Here is a 10,865-nt window from a genome sequence, read left to right as displayed (position 1 = left end):
TTTTGGTTGAAAACCAGAGCATCGTAGATATTCATAGGTGCTTGCAAAATGTCTACGGAGACCTGGCAGTGAGTAGAAGAAATACCGTGAGTCGTTGAGCGAGGCGTCCGTCATCTTCGCAACAACGTCACGCAGACCTATCCGATCGCGCGCGTGCCGGCCGACCGCACGCATCTGCAATGTTGAAACGTGTGGACTCTCTCATTCCAGGGGATCGAAGGATCACACTTAAACATCTCGCTGGTCAATTGGACGTTTCTGTTTGACAGTGCTGACTCATTCGTCCACCAGTTAGTGTACTTAAAGGTGTGGTCCTGCTGCACTCCTCGCAGCATAACAGAAGACCATGAAGAGCAACGAAAGACCATCTGTGCGGAATTGCTTGCGCTTTACGAGGCTGATCGTGACAGTTTTTTGTCGAACGTCATCACAGGCAATGAAACATGTGTGTATCACTCCGAATCCATCGAGTGGCGCCACATTACATCTCCTCCGAAGAAAAAGTTCAAACCCTCACCCACAGTCGGTAAAGATATGACGACGGTCTTCTGGGTCTCTGAAGGGGTTATTCTGTTTGATGTATTCCCTTATTGTGCAACGATGAACTCTGAAAAGTATTGTGCTACCCTTGGGAAATTGAAGAAACGACTTAAGCGTGTTCGTCGCCATAAAAAATGCAAACGAACTTCTCCTTCTCCATGACAGCGCAAGGCCCCACACCCGTCTGCGCACCCGAGAGGAGCTCACGAACTTCATTGGTCTGTTCTTCCTCAGCCACCCTACAGCCAGTATCCCGTAGACTTCCATCTGTTTGGCCCAGCGAAGGATGCACTCCGCGGGAAGCAGTACGTGGGTGATGCGGAGGTTTTTGATGCAGCAAGACGTTGGCTCCGACGTTGACCGGTAGAGTGGTACCATGCGGTCATACAAGTCTCCCAGTAAGGTGGCGTAAGGCCGTCGCATTGAACGGAGATTATTTTGAAAAATAGGGTTTTGTAGCCAAAAGAATGGGGAATAATATGAATCGGAATGCTGAATAAAACCAACCTGCTTTCAGAAAAATCTGTTATTGAACGCCCTTCATATGTTGCTTCTTAAAGTTCTTCATTTCCATCTCATTAAAAACCGGAAAAGTAGCAAGAACTTCAGCTTACTCCAGTCATTGCAAACAGGGTACTGTCATGACTCTTCAAAAGACATTGCATTACCCAAACTTTCAGTAAAGTAAGGTATACTCAGTGCAAAGAACGGTTTGCTATTTTGGAATTTCGGTTCTTCTAGATGCGGAAAAATACGACTGTCCTAACTCGTCTGTAATTTAGGCACCATGAAGAATGTTCATTAGTTCTCCTTTGACGTCAGTTCGTATAATTTTCAACGCAAGTTTTGATGTGGTAGTAGGCGTCTTTCTTCAAGTGCCCAACTATTCTTATTTTAATGCATTCCTGCGAGTGAAGCAACTGAACGGGAGAAAAGAGGGTTCCAGCGTAACATTCTGTAGACGTCGTAGTTATTGAAGACAGAACACGAGCTCGGGCAGGAGAAGAATGGGGAAGGAAACTTGTTACGGCCTTACTTGAGGGACTCCCTCGCGTTCATCTCAAGTGGTTTCGGGAAAACGTGGAGAAATTAATGAGGATGATAAGAGGACGGGGATTTTAACTTCGCTCCTCCCAGCTCCAAGTTCAGTGTTTTAATCCTTCATTTGCTGGCTGGACTTAGGAGTCCCGGCGGAGTAGAAGTATGTAACTCAACAGCCCGTTAACCCTGTAGGGGCCTAACGGTCCCGTTCCATAGAGTTTGTGCTTCCTACGCTGGAAGTCAGTACTGACTGCACGGCATTGCGAAGCCTCTGTATAAGCCTGAAATGTGTATAATCGAACTGCAATTGGATGCTTAGTGCATGGTACAACTCTGCATGGTCACGTAAGTAAAAGTAAGATTTTTATGTGAACTAAGGTGAATGATAATTTTTATCTGGTTACCTTTGTACATTTTTTTTTTTTTTTTTTTTTTTTGGTCATCAATCTACTGACTGGTTTGATGCGGCCCGCCACAAATTCCTTTCCTGTGCTAACCTCTTCATCTCAGAGTAGCACTTGCAACCTACGTCCTCAATTATTTGCTTGACGTATTCCAATCTCTGTCTTCCTCTACAGTTTTTGCCCTCTACAGCTCCCTCTAGTACCATGGAAGTCATTCCCTCATGTCTTAGCAGATGTCCTATCATCCTGTCCCTTCTCCTTATCAGTGTTTTCCAAATATTCCTTTCCTCTCCGATTCTGCGTAGAACCTCCTCATTCCTTACCTTATCAGTCCACCTAATTTTCAACATTCGTCTATAGCACCACATCTCAAATGCTTCGATTCTCTTCTGTTCCGGTTTTCCCACAGTCCATGTTTCACTACCATACAGTGCTGTACTCCAGACGTACATCCTCAGAAATTTCTTCCTCAAATTAAGGCCGGTATTTGATATTAGTAGACTTCTCTTGGCCAGAAATGCCTTTTTTGCCATAGCGAGTCTGCTTTTCATGTCCTCCTTGCTCCGTCCGTCATTGGTTATTTTACTGCCTAGGAAGCAGAATTCCTTAACTTCATTGACTTCATGACCATCAATCCTGATGTTAAGTTTCTCGCTGTTCTCATTTCTACTACTTCTCATTACCTTCGTCTTTCTCGGATTTACTCTCAAACCATACTGTGTACTCATTAGACTGTTCATTCCGTTCAGCAGATCGTTTAATTCTTCTTCACTTTCACTCAGGATAGCAATGTCATCAGCGAATCGTATCATTGATATCCTTTCACCTTGTATTTTAATTCCACTCCTGAACCTTTCTTTTATTTCCATCATTGCTTCCTCGATGTACAGATTGAAGAGTAGGGGCGAAAGGCTACAGCCATGTCTTACACCCTTCTTAATACGAGCACGTCGTTCTTGATCGTCCACTCTTATTATTCTCTCTTGGTTGTTGTACATATTGTATATGACCCGTCTCTCCCTATAGCTTACCCCTACTTTTTTCAGAATCTCGAACAGCTTGCACCATTTTATATTGTCGAACGCTTTTTCCAGGTCGACAAATCCTATGAAAGTGTCTTGATTTTTCTTTAGCCTTGCTTCCATTATAGGTGAAACGTCAGAATTACCTCTCTCGTCCCTTTACTTTTCCTAAAGCCAAACTGATCGTCACCTAGTGCATTCTCAATTTTCTTTTCCATTCTTCTGTATATTATTCTTGTAAGCAGCTTCGATGCATGAGCTGTTAAGCTCATTGTGCGATAATTCTCGCACTTGTCAGCTCTTGCCGTCTTCGGAATTGTGTGGATGATGCTTTTCCGAAAGTCAGATGGTATGTCGCCAGACTCATACATTCTACACACCAACGTGAATAGTCGTTTTGTTGCCACTTCCCCCAATGATTTTAGAAATTCTGATGGAATGTTATCTATCCCTTCTGCCTTATTTGATCATAAGTCCTCCAAAGCTCTTTTAAATTCCGATTCTAATACTGGATCCCCTATCTCTTCTAAATCGACTCCTGTTTCTTCTTCTATCACATCAGACAAATCTTCACCCTCATAGAGGCTTTCAATGTATTCTTTCCACCTATCTGCTCTCTCCTCTGCATTTAACAGTGGAATTCCCGTTGCACTCTTAATGTTACCACCGTTGCTTTTAATGTCACCAAAGGTTGTTTTGACTTTCCTGTATACTGAGTCTGTCCTTCCGACAATCATATCTTTTTCGATGTCTTCACATTTTTCCTGGAGCCATTTCGTCTTAGCTTCCCTGCACTTCTGTTTATTTCATTCCTCAGCGACTTGTATTTCTGTATTCCTGATTTTCCCGGAACATGTTTGTACTTCCTCCTTTTATCAATCAACTGAAGTATTTCTTCTGTTACCCATGGTTTCTTCGCAGCTACCTTCTTTGTACCTATGCTTTCCTTCCCAACTTCTGTGATGGCCCTTTTTAGAGATGTCCATTCCTCTTCAACTGTACTGCCTACTGCGCTATTCCTTATTGCTGTATCTATAGCGTTAGAGAACTTCAAACGTATCTCGTTATTCCTTAGTACTACCGTATCCCACTTCTTTGCGTATTGATTCTTCCTGACTAATGTCTTGAACTTCAGCCTACTCTTCATCATTACTACCTTTGTACATAACAACATTAATTTAGATGAAATATCAATACAGTGCCCTCGTAAAACCCAGTTACAACATAAAATATGATTGGGACTGAGGAGTCTCGTCACGTCCACGGCTGCGACTTTACAAGTTGAGGTAACATTGACTTTTTGCTGATTTGCTTTGGCGTTTATAGTTTCTTCTGCTTTCAGGACCTTTTTGTAAATTAGAACATATCTTTGTTGAGGACAGTGTAGTATTAATACAACAGAAATAATGCGTAACTTGTGAAACATTACTGAACTACAGAAAGCAATCTTGTGGGCGGCAAAAATGGTAGGGATGTCAGAAATAACAGCTAAATAAATTTCAAAAGAATGTAAGAAAACGAAAGAAAAGGGGGAAGAGATTAAAATGCCAAAAGACAATGGCGTCATAGAAAAGTAGTTTCTGTAGATGACTTCCATAAAGCACGAACTTGAAGAAAATGTTTGGAGTACTGTGAGCAGAAGAAGTAAATCCCAACACTGAAAAAGCTTCTTATATTTTCGAAAACTGAGATACATTTTCAAGAGAGAAGAACAAACAGTGTAGGAAAATTCTGATCCTAACAGGACATTCCGACAATCTTGCAAAGCGTGTAGAATACTTGAAAGCAATTAGAAATAATGAAAAGCGCCCAAATAAACCAGTGGTATACGCGGACCAAGCGTGGGTGCACAAGTGTTGTACCGTGAAAAAGTGCTGATATCATGGAGTTGCGGGTGTAATGACAAACAGCAGTGCAGGCCAAAGAGCTATGGCTCACGCTGGAGGAGCAATGGGTTTCCTAGAAGAAACAGAGTTCATTTCTGATTGTAAATCTAAATCCAAAGGTTATCACGAAGGTAGAAATGAGGCAAACTATCACAAATAGTTAGAAGACAAACTGATTCCTAATATCCAGGCTGGTAGTATTCTTGTTCTTGATAATACGCCAATACGCCGTATCACAGTCTTCACACAAATAAAACCCTAACTTCTCCAACTCGCAAAAATGATATAACTGAATAGCTCATTCAGAGCAAAATCAGCTTTGAACCGAGCTGAACAAGGAATGAGATTTTATAAATTGTGCTTTATAATAAACCAAAGTCTGTTTTTAAAGCAGATGCAGTTTTAAAACATAAGGAATGTACTGTTTTGATCTTAGCTCTATAGAGCTAATCTGGAATACAACGACACAAAAATTTGGCGAACAAAAACGTTTCTCCCATTAATTACCCTAAAGCAAGTAACCAAAGAGTCTTTACCTAGGTGTGCCCGTTATTTTATTATCTACTTACGATCGGTTTCTTTTATTCTGACAATGTCAGATACATTCACTATGTCAACTTGTTACAATCGTAGCAGCACGTATCAGAATTCTTGCGAATTCTGCTGTCGTGCCTCGTTGATATGTAGTCTAAACATCAGAGCAATACTCAAGAACTGGTCCCACTAACGTCTTGCGTACGATTTCCTTAACATATGCACCCATCACTTCCCTGCGAAACTAAGTCTTCCAGTCGCTTTCACTACTACTATCGCTTCACGGTGTTACTTCAAATATTTATTCGGTTTGGCGTGCTCCAGTTCATCACTAATCTTGTAACGGAAAACTGTAGGGTTCTTTCTCTTTCTTATAGGCACTATTTTGCATTTACCCACATTTAAAAAGAGCTACCCTTTAATAAGTTAGAAATTTTGTCCAAGTATATCTCTGCATTTTCTGTAGCCAACAGTACGGTCAGTGAACAATGTGGTAGTGCTACTGGCACTGTTTGTTAAATATTTCATGCATATTGAGATCTGAGGTCCTACTACGCGTCCTTGGAGTTCACCGTACGTTACTATCGTTTTCGTCGAACATTTCGCTATTTCTGCTTCTCTCCGGCATCTGTTACTCAATGAGTCGCGCTTGGTGTCTTATATAATCCACCCCACTGCTTGCTCGCCCATGGTTCATATCTGAGAAAGTATTGTAATTTTTACTATAAGTAAAGGAGGCCTACACATCGACTGTACATTCCTCGTACCAGTTACATAAACTATTTAACGCACTGAAGGAAGCCAGAGACATATGGATTCGTTGACTAACCGACATGTTTTCTTTCAAACCTGGCATCAGGCTGTGGTTTGTGTGTTTTACATCATTCCACCTAACAACAGCAACAGCTATGAGTCTGACGGAAGTGACTGCCTTCTATAGCGAACGTCGTCTCTTCCGAACAGAGAGTACGAATCACGTCCTGCACTATAGTCCGCTTGAATGCTAAGAAGCGCAATTCTCATCCACAGTCGGATGTTTTATTTATATATCCGTACGCACACTCTTTTCACGGCAGAAATGGTTCAAATGGCTCTGAGCACTATGGGACTCAACTGCTGTGGTTATCAGTCCCCTAGAACTTAGAACTACTGAAACCTAACTAACCTAAAGACATCACATACATCCATGCCCGAGGCAGGATTCGAACCTGCGACCGTAGCAGTCGCACGGTTCCGGACTGCGCGCCTAGAACCGCGAGACCACCGCGGCCGGCTTTCACGGCAGAATCAGTGGCTGTATTAACGTACTTAACACCAAAGTCTTCCCATTCATTCGGCGCTATAATAGCCAAAGAATAAAGTGAGTCGTATTGAGGTAAATAAAAAATGGAAAAACGCGTCACGCTCTCCATTTTGAAGCGCTTACGTATAACAATTCGGAGACTAGACTGAAGTCAACACTGCCGGGAAAAAATGCAACACGCTCACGGACTGTGTTCAGTGTCGCTAGGGTACACGTCCATACTGAGGGATTGTATGTTGCTGATTCATTTATCACGGTCATCGATGATCAGATGGCGCTCTGGAGACCTGTCTGTGTACTGACTCCGCAAGCAGTAGCTGTGCTGAGTTGAGAGGTGAACAGTGTTTGCAACATTCATTCTAAGGTGCAACAATCCCCCCCCCCCCCCGCCCCCAAGTATGTGCTCCTAGAATGAAATTTTCACTTTACAGCGGAGTGTGCGTTGATATGAAACTTCCTGGCAGATTAAAACTGTGTACCGGACCGAGACTCGAACTCGGGACCTTTCCCTTTCGCGGGCAAGTGCTCTACCGACTGAGCTACCCGAGCACGGCTCACGCCCCGTCCTCACAGCTTTACTTCTGCCAGTACCTCGTCTCCTACCTTCCAAACTTCACAGAAGCTCTCCTGCGAACCTTGCAGAGCCGGCCGGAGTGGCCGAGCGGTTCTAGGCGCTACGTCTGGAACCGCGTGACCGCTATGGTCGCAGGTTCGAATCCTGTCTCGGGCATGGATGTGTGTGACGACCTTAGGTTAGTTAGGTTTAACTAGTTCTAAGTTCTAGGGGACTGATGGCCTCAGAAGTTAAGTCCCATAGTGCTCAGAGCCATTTGAATCCTTTTTTTTCTTTTTTTTTAACCTTGCAGAACTAGTACTCCTGGAAGAAAGGATATTGCAGAGACATGGCTTAGCCACAGCCCGGGGGTGTTTCTAGAATGAAATTTTCACTCTACAGCGGAGTGTGCGCTGATATGAAACTCCCTGGCAGATTAAAACTGTGTGCCGGACCGAGACTCGAACTCGGGACCTTTGCCTTTCGCGGGCAAGTGCTCTACCGACTGAGCTATCCAAGCACGACTCACGCTCCGTCCTCACAGCCTTAATTCCGCCAGTACTTCGTCTCCTACCTTCCAAACTTCCTTTCTTCCAGGAGTGCTAGTTCTGCAAGGTTCGCAGGAGAGCTTCTGTGAAGTTTGAAAGGTAGGAGACGAGGTACTGGCGGAATTAAAGCTGTGAGGCCGGGACGTGAGTCGTGCTTGGGTAGCTCAATCGGTAGATCACTTGCCCGCGAAAGGCAAAGGTCCCGAGTTCGAGTCTCGGTCCGGCACACAGTTTTAAACTGCCAGGAAGTTTCATATGTGCACCTGTTGCACGACTTCAGCCATTTGAACAGTGGGCCACTATGGGCCTGCGGCAAGCTGGGTGGACGTACCGAGGGCTCGCTGCACAATGTATTGGTGATTCGTCGCTATTTTCAGCAGTGGTCTATGGAACATTCACCCACCTGCAGACCAGGTTCTGGGCGTCCGCACAGCACGGACGCATATCGAGATCGACGCATTGTGAGAGCAGTAGTGGCCGATCGAACATCAGCCACAGAAAAAATCTGGGAGCACGTTACCCAAAACACACAGGTCCCGCCCCAGGCTTCGTGGTATTGGGGCCACAATTACAAGACGCTGTCACATATAGTGCTCCTGCAGAGTAGAGTAACCAGTGCCCGCTACATCGCACAGGTCGTTATAGCCGTGCTACTGCCAGTTCTTCGACAGGACGGTGACGTGCTTTTTCAGCAGGACAGTGGATGTCATGGCTGCTGCGACCGAACGTGCTCTTCCTAGCGTACAACAACTGCCCTGCCAAGCAAGATCAGCAGATTTTTTTTTTTTTTTTTACCAAATGAACACGCATGGGACATGATGAAGCAGGAAATTACTCGTTCTCCAAAGCCTTTTGCTGAATTGCGGCAAATGGTGCAAGATTGAAAAGTTCGTGCAAAAATAAAAACTACTTACGTGTTTAGGGTAAACCTTTTTATTTTTCGACATAGTCTCCTTTTAGACTTATACACTTCGTCCAACGCTGTTCTGATTTGTTGATCCCTTCCGAATAATAGGAAATGTCCAAGTCTGCAAAATAGCTATTAATTGCTGCAATCGCCCCCTCGTTTGAATAAAATCTTTGTCCCACCAGCAATTTCTTCAAATTGGGGAACAAATAGTACTCCAAGGGAGCCAAATCTGCAGAATAGGGGGGATGTGAAACGAGTTGGAATCCTATTTCCATTAATTTTGCGACCACAAGGCTGAGGTGTGTGCTGGTGCATTGTCGTGATGGAAAAGGACTTTTTTGCAGTCCAATCGCCGGCGTTTTCCTTGCAGCTCGGTTTTTCAAACGGTCCAGTAACGATGAATAATATGCACCTGTAATAGTTCTACCCTTTTCCAGATAGTCGATGAGGATTATCCCTTGCGAATCCCAAAAGACAGTCGCCACAAACTTTCCGGCCGAAGGAATGGTCTTCGCCTTTTTTGGTGCAGATTCTCCCTTGGTAACCCATTGTTTAGATTGTTGTTTGGTCTCAGGAGTATAGTAATGTATCCATGTTTCATCCACAGTGACGAAACGACGCTTAAAGTCCTGCAGATTCCTCCTGAACAGCTGTAAACAATCGTTGCAACACTTCACTGGATTCCGTTTGTGGTCAAGCGTGAGCAATCGCGGAACCCATCTTGCAGAGAGCTTTCTCATACCGAAATGTTTATGCAAAATATTATGTAGCCGTTCATTCGAGATGCCCACAGCACTAGCAATCTTAGGCACCTTAACTCTTCTGTCTTCCATCACCATATCATGGATTTTATCAATGATTTATGGAGTCGTAACCTCCACAGGGCGTCCAGAACGTTCAGCATCACTTGTGCCCATATGGCCACTCCGAACATTTTGAAACCACTTATAAACTGTTCTAATCGAAGGTGCAGAGTCACCTTAACGTTTATCAAGCTTCTCTTTAGTCTCCTCAGGCGTTTTGCCTTTCATAAAGTAATGTTTAATCACCACACGAAATTCTTTTTCGTCCATTTTTTGACAATCAACCGACTTCCTTGATTCACACGAATGCCAAATACAAAGAAATAGACCAATATGGCTGAAACTTGGTGTGCGTTCTTTCTAAAGATGCTACTAACTAAACATGACATTGATACGAGCTGATGGTGCCACCTCTCGGACTTTGCACGGACTTTTCAAACGCCCCTCGTATTAATGCGACTGTTTGGGCACACTTTACGGTGACTGGGTGTTTCATTTGGTCTAAATTTGCTATCATTTACACCTATAATGATGAACTACCTGTCATATCACTTGTCAAGACCTTGCCCCTGTTTTCCGGCATTGCAGAAGCAGATACCATCAAGGACAGGTACGGTACCTCCTTTTGCGCTAAAGTGACCATCCAAGACATAATTCTTAAGACGTATCACGCTGCCTTGTCTGTTTCGTTTAATGTAATCGGTCCGCCTTTTATACTGGTCACCCCACCATACTTCCTTGCCTTTGGTTCTTGTAACTTTGTAAATAGACTCTCCCGTGAATCGAACAGTGCTGCACGTTCAGTATCTCCTGCTACTCCTGTTTGGTACGGGTCTCACACATGTGGGTACCACGTTTCGTAAGCAATCTCAGTTGCAGACTGAGTCCATTTTCTCAGTGGCTTACCAATGAACTGATGTCTGATACCCACTTTACCTACAACAGAGCCCGTGTGATCATTCCATTACGGGTTTCGCAAATGGTTACAACCTTTTATCTGTTAACACTAGGGTTGGAGAAATATGTCGTTTCCTCTTTGCCTATCATCTTCAATTTCAGCATTTACAGTGAATATCTTTATTTCTGCATACCAATGAGCGATCTGACAGTCACAGCAGAAGTACCGGAAACTTCATTAAGCTACTCAATGCTTTTTATTGTTCCGTTTCTTTCTAAATTGTCTGGACTAACATAATCATTTCTCTTGTACTGTAATAAAGAAACTGAAATCTCTTTCAACAAAACTTTTCTAGTTAAGTAGCCTTGCCGTCATGTAGCATTAAAGATCAAACAATTCAGTGGCTGTTGCAGTGGCCTTCGT

At 43.6% G+C, this 10,865-nt stretch overlaps 1 protein-coding gene and 1 non-coding gene across 2 annotated transcripts in view; both read right to left on the bottom strand.

The window, feature by feature from the left end:
- LOC124609405 overlaps nt 1-10,865 on the bottom strand; it is a 501,321-nt gene that overhangs the window by 486,955 nt on the left and 3,501 nt on the right. The gene's annotated exons all lie outside the window — the stretch shown is intronic.
- Trnas-cga lies at nt 7,730-7,804 on the bottom strand. The gene has a single exon. It is a non-coding gene; the product is annotated as a tRNA-Ser (tRNA).

The sequence above is a fragment of the Schistocerca americana genome, chromosome 1 (assembly GCF_021461395.2).
Source record: "Schistocerca americana isolate TAMUIC-IGC-003095 chromosome 1, iqSchAmer2.1, whole genome shotgun sequence".
NCBI lineage: Eukaryota > Metazoa > Arthropoda > Insecta > Orthoptera > Acrididae > Schistocerca > Schistocerca americana.
This window is presented reverse-complemented; position numbering and strand designations above follow the sequence as displayed.